This window comes from Orcinus orca, chromosome 15 (assembly GCF_937001465.1).
Source record: "Orcinus orca chromosome 15, mOrcOrc1.1, whole genome shotgun sequence".
NCBI lineage: Eukaryota > Metazoa > Chordata > Mammalia > Artiodactyla > Delphinidae > Orcinus > Orcinus orca.
In genome coordinates this window covers 39,642,422-39,648,962 of record NC_064573.1, presented here as the reverse complement: position 1 = coordinate 39,648,962, position 6,541 = coordinate 39,642,422, and positions in this window count along the sequence as shown.

The following is a 6,541-nucleotide window of genomic DNA, read 5'->3' as shown; positions in this document are numbered from 1 at the left end:
CAGGAGGAGCCAGCATTCCTGACTTGGAGCGGGGCAGAGAGGGTCCCGCATACTGATGGGTGGGGTGGGGAGGTGGGGACTTCCCTCATGGACCGAGGCAACATGGGGAGGAGCGTCAACCCTCAAGGACGAGCCTGAGCTCTGCCTGCGGGAAATACTCCCAACCCAGAGCTCCTAAATTGAGCTTTTTGCTCTTTTAAAATTACTATATGTTCTTTCCAAAAATTCCAAAATTTCAGGGTAAAAACTTCCCCTCCTTCATCACTCCTTCCCTAAATCCACACCCTTCTCCAAAGGAGGCAACTGTTAACTCCCTGGCATGAATCATTTCACACCCCTTCTCACTGATTTCTTTTGTCACTACAAAAAATGGGGTTTGCCTATGGTTTTGTGATTTTTAAAATTCACTTAGCAATATACCATATGTGCTTTTTCGTGTCTATATCTGACTTTTTGTATACTGGATTTTTTTTTCCCTATTCACTAAATTAGAGAAAAAAGGTTAAAGAAGAAAAAAAAGGTAAATAAAAAGGCTTCTTACAAATTAAAAGATGAACCTCACTGTAGACCTAGGACATCAGCTTTCTGAGAGAGCGCCCACAGTGTTCTCTGCGGAGGGCCCTGGCCAGGCAGTGCTACCGCGAGGGCTGCCTTTGCCCCCAGACCCACTGACGCCTTCCCTCCCTGGAGTTCTGCCTTGCCTTCTGCCCCTGTAGCCTGTGTGCCTCTGAGGCTGAGCCACAGGTTGGCCCTCCGCCACTCCATAAGCAAAGAAATAGCGGCGTCGAATTTCAGAGAGAATGGTAATGAGTGGGCACACTTAGGGTATTGTTTCTTTAACAAAACCTTCCAGGCAGGCAAGCATGGAGTTTGGGGGAATTGTGCTAGTGTGTGCTTTGGGGACACCTCACTTTCAAGGTCTGGTACTGAAAAGACCAGAAACTCTCTTATCTTTATCTCTAGTTAGCAGTTTCCTCCCCAGTTGTTACTAGGGGAGAAATCGGTCACCGAGGCCTCAGCTGGATCCCTGAAAAAAGCCCTTGCAGTATTCCACATTGCAAAAGCCCAGGACATTGCTGGGAAGATCCGAGGCTCTGAGTCCCCGCGGCTGGTGGAGGTGACTCATCTTCCTGACCCCAGCAGAGGAGAGCGGCGTGTTTGGTGCGTACTGTGAGCCTGTCAGCACTCAGCATCCTGTTGGCCAGGAAAACGCTGCCCCTTCCCGGGAAAGCCTTTGTCTGCAGTTGGAACACAAGCACCCGTGGACAGAGGCCACAGAGTCATGGAAGAAAACCAGGTTGAATCCAGGGGCTCCGTGTTTGTAGTGGGAAGAGAGATGCCCCCATTTTCCCACCGAATCCTGTCACCAAAACAAGTAGGCAACTTGGCCTACTTTTGTTCTTGAGGGTTTCCCGGCCCATTATTACAACAAAAAGTGGTAGCAGACATGGTGGATACCAAGGAAGGCATAAAGCAAGAATGGTTTGGAAGAGGTCCAGTGAGTGGTTTCTATCGCCCCCTCCTCATCTGGAGGAGCTCGTTCATCAGAGTCCTCCCCAACCCCGCCACGACTCCTCTCTTCCCCTGGCCTCAGCCATGGATCACTTATTTACTTAGCTAGTAATTTACCCCTTCCCTTGCTCCATAAAAATGTTGAGACAGCTTATAAAAATACACAGAATAAAGGATGGACTAAATGACCACGATAAGTAAGGAAGAAGACAAGGAAAACAGCTGACAGAGCAGCAATACGATGAGCACACGGGAATGTCTGTCAGACGATGCTGTTCAGTTACTACAAGTGGGCTGCAAATTTGGGCCTAAGAGTCCTAGAAGCCAAAGAAAAGAGCCAGAATAATCAGGCAGAAGGTGCATATCGGCAAGTCAGAAAAAGATCTGCCTTTTTAATGTAGAGACCAGGGAGAGGTGAGGAATCACAGTTCACAGCTTGCATGTGGGCCAGGGACTGCGTTAAAGGCTCTTCTGACATTTTCTCATTTGATCCTGGCAATCATGTCAGGTGGATACTATTATGACACTCATTTTACAGATAAGGAAACTGAGAATTTGAGAGTAAGTTAGTAGTTTGCCCAAGACCAGAGAGTTAGTCAGTTGTAGAAATGAGATTCAAACCTAGGCTATCAGGCTCCATGTCTGGGTGCCAAGCTAGGAGGCTAACCTTGCAGGGCAGTGGGGGGCCCTCAGGGCTATTTCTGCAACAGATGCAACAGGGATTTCTGTAGGACTGTGTCTCCTCACTTCTTTCAATACAATTCCTAAATATAGGCACAGAAGCATAAATGTAGTTAAAATTCTGCGAAAGCACTTCCTTCAACTAAAACAGCTTGTCCAGGTGCTTAGTTCTTTGAAGATCTAATTTTCTTCTCTGTATAGATGTATAAACATTGCAGATTCTATCAGGAAGTAGATCAACAGGTATTTTCTCAAACCACAGTCATTTTAATGCATCCCAAACCCACTCTAGTACGTTTTATTTATTCCTCAGAAGGAACTAGAAGCTGATGTCTTTAGTCTCTCTACTCCCACGCCTACCCCTACATGGGAAATACTCTTATAGCCTCCAGGACAATGGAACTCACAACGAAGACCTCTATTAACCAATGTCTTGAGGACAACTTCACCTGACGTGTTGTTCTTTTCTTCCAACCTATTCTTTGTGAAATGCTTTGGGAATTGGGTATTCCCTCTACTTAAGACCATGTACCATTCAGCAGCATTTCTCAAACTTTCAGCTTCCATAAACCCCTTTACGCTCATGCAGACCACCAATTTTAGGTAAAAATTCATCACAATTTTTAGTAATAAAAACATCATACTCTAAAAAAAACCTTTTTATTATGAAGAAATTCAAACACCTATGAAAGTAGAATAGTGTAATGAACCTCTGTGTACCCATCACTCAGCTTCAACAGTTACTGGCCAATCTTGTTTCAGCACTACTCACACCAACTTCCTCTTTCCCATATTATCCTGAAGCAAATCCCAGATAACACATCATTCCATCCATAAATATTTCCGTATGTGTTTCTAAAAGATATGAATCCTTTCTTTTAACATGACAAGACCATTATCACAACTAAAAGTATTCATAAGAGTTCCTAAAAATCATCAAATATCAAATTTCCAATTGTTTCAAAAATGTTTTAATTTCTTTTTGTTTGAATCAGGATCAAATAAGGCTTGCACATTCCTACCAGATAGAACATTATTTTAAATATCACTAATCATTTCATGCATTTGCAAGAGGACATCATTTTCAGTCTCTTCCCAAGGTATCTGTCCTCTTTGTTCTGGTTTCTTTACTCTGTACTCCAGCAGTTTCTTTCCTTACCTTTTGTTTTTGCTAAGTTAAGCATTCCCAACTCACAGTTATAGGTCGCTGGAAACAGCACCAAGTATCTGGTATTGCTTTATGATGGCCATGGATTCAGAAGTGAGACATTTCTCATTGAAAATACTTTTAGCCCAATTACAAAACACATTCAAAATCCAGATGGATGCGTGCTTTAACTTGGGAGATGGGGACAAAATGGGTCCTTCTCATCCACACAGACTGCCCTCAGCTCTCGAAAGCATTTGTCCAACATTACAGGTAGTTAGTTCTAAACTGTTCCCAATAGTAGATTGCTTTCTTCCTATTAAAGACAAGTATCAGATATTGGGAAAGAGCCAAACTCCACTCAGAGCAGATTGGACCTCAGTTTGGTCTTAAGAAAACAATCTGGTTTTTCAAGTGTTTTCCCTTTTAAAGGACCAAGTTCATCCTTTGGATACTACAGGTCAGCGCCAGAAATGACAAGGTATCTCAGACAAATCACCAGTGGATGTGCCGTGATGGGCAAAGTCAAGTTCATCCAAAGTTGTGGAAAGGCCCTCTGACAGCAGAGGGGAAAGCAGAGGGGTGGGGGTCAGACTGTTGGAAAGAGCACCTAAGAGGACACTGAAAACATCCAGACAGGAAGTGAGGTCAGGCAGGAACAGAGCTGAAAGAAGAGAAAGTATCAGTGTGAGAAAAAGGGGGCTTGGGTTGGATTGAACATGAGGGATGAATATGGAGCAGGGAGGAATCTTCAGTGACATTTGTGTTTCTGACTCCAGTGCTGGGGAGCTGCGTAAAAAGGAATCCTAAATAGACACACACACAGGCCTGCACACACACACACACACACACACACACACACACACACACACACACACACACACACACACACACACACACACACACACACACACACAGAAGAACCCCCTTCCAAACTGCCCATGAGCCTGGGTGTACAGAGCCAGCTGACCTGTGAATTAGAAAACATACCCCCCTGGGCTTCCCTGGTGGCGCAGTGGTTGAGAGTCCGCCTGCCGATGCAGGGGACGCGGGTTCGTGCCCCGGTCCGGGAAGATCCCACGTGCCGCGGAGCGGCTGGGCCCGTGAGCCATGGCCGCTGAGCCTGCGCGTCCGGAGCCTGTGCTCCGCAACGGGAGAGGCCAGAGCAGTGAGAGGCCCACGTACCGCAAAAAAAAAAAGAAAAGAAAACATACCCCATACCCCACGGGAAATATTCTCTTTGTAGTTGCAACAAGGGTCTCAACACTGGCTGCACATCACCATCATCTGGGGAGTTTAAGAAACACTATGCCCGGCAGCACACCCCCGCCCCCTCCCAGCTCAGGCCAGTTGAGTCCGAATCCCTGTGTATTTTGACACCTCCCTCTATACCCCTCTGTCTCCCTGCAGAGGTGATGCGACGTACAGCGGGGCTGAGAATCACTGGACCAGGCATGCACAGCGAGGGCTGTTTCAGCACCAAATTACCTGCCTGTTCAGAACCTGTGGGAGGACTCCTTGGAGCTGCTCACAGCTCGAAGCTTAGCTTGGCTCAGCCTGGATCCCTGTTGCTCGGGGTGAGAGAAGTGACCTGACCTTCAGAACTCAGCTCTCTGGCCAAAATAAGGGCTGGCAAGGAAGGCCTGGCAGGGGAAAAGGAAAGAAGGGAGCCAGGTGTCCAGCACACGTGCTTCCCCTCTGCCTGCGGAAGGCAGTGGTCTCAACCTCCTGTGCGTCACAGGCACGCTGGGATACTTGTCAAATGCAGATGCCTGGGCCCCACTCCCTGCATTGATTAGAAGGTGTAGGGTGTGGCCCAGTAATCTGCATTTTAACAGGTCCCAGGTGACTCTGACGGAGGGCTCTGGTGCACACCCACCCCCCTCAAACCCTGAGAGGCCTGCAGGGGTCTGTGGGAACCCCCGGTGGCCGTGTGCCAGGCAGGGATCCTTTGTCCTCCTGGCCCTGGCCCAGGGGAGTCTGAAATCAGGACTGAGGTAGCGGCCAGCAAGCAGTGTTAGAAATGATTAGAATTTCCATTTCTAGAAATGGTCAGGATCGTGGGGCATGGTCCAAACGGGGGGTCTTCATGGAAGAGAGGTGCACCCGCCCCACGTGTTCTTTGTGTCATAGAAGGTGGAAGCAAGGCAAGAAGGGCCCTTGACTTACCTGCCCCATGGGGGTTTCCTAGGCTGAGTGCAGGCAGGGGACGCAGGAGCGAGAACCCAGGAAGCAGCCTCTGGTCCTGCAGAGAACTTCCGTGTCAGCAGTGGGTTTCAAAGTACGGTTTCTGGGGCCAGCAACATCAGAATCATTTGTTAGAAATGCAGATTCTCAGGCCCCACCCCCAATCTCTGGATCAGACCCTTGGGGGATGGGCCCCTGTCTGTGTTACAGCGGGGCCTCAGGTGGTTCCGTTAGCGCTGAGGCTTGAGGACCCCGCGCCGCAGGCTCCAGTGCTTCAGTGCTCACGGGCTTAGAGAAGGTCCTCGCTCTCCTGGCCATCACCTCAGTCCCTTTCCGTGGGGGAGGGAGAAGCCACACCACACCCCTCCCACTCTCCCCACCAGCTGGGAAGGGGCTGAATGACACAGGGGCTGCTGCGCCCACCCGGAGGGAAGGAAAAGCCAGGTTCCCGGCAGCTGCCCCCCGCCCAGCAGGCTGCCCCCAGCTGACTCTCGGCTTTGGTTTTCCTTTCTCTGTGCCCAGAGGGGTGCAGGAGGGGCTCTCCCTCAGAAAGCAAAGGCACCTGGGGGCCTAAGCCACCCAAAGCACAGGCAGCTCTGGCTCAGAAGCCCCAGGGTCTGGTCCCACTGTCGCCCCCCAGAGACCTTTGGGAATGAGGCTCAGGGAAGCTTGGAGTACCGTCTCCTTCTCCTGGCCCATGAGCGCCTCCTCTTCTCAGAGGCAGGCCCTGTTCTGAAGCAGACAGCATCCTGTACCAGGGCAGACATCCTGCTTGGAAGGGGTGACGATGGTCGTACCCCACACCTCCAGAAAGGGGCCGGGGCTGCTGGTTTAGTCAGCTCAGGCTGCTGTAAATGCCACAGACCACTCAGTGGCTTAACTAACAGATGTATCTCTCTCGGGGGAAGGGAAGAGAGGCTGATTCAGAGGCCAAGGCCTAGAACGAGGACTGACCCAGTGTGACAGGGTGAGCTCCTCAGTTCTCTCTTCTCCAGCCCCAATTCTGGACCTCTT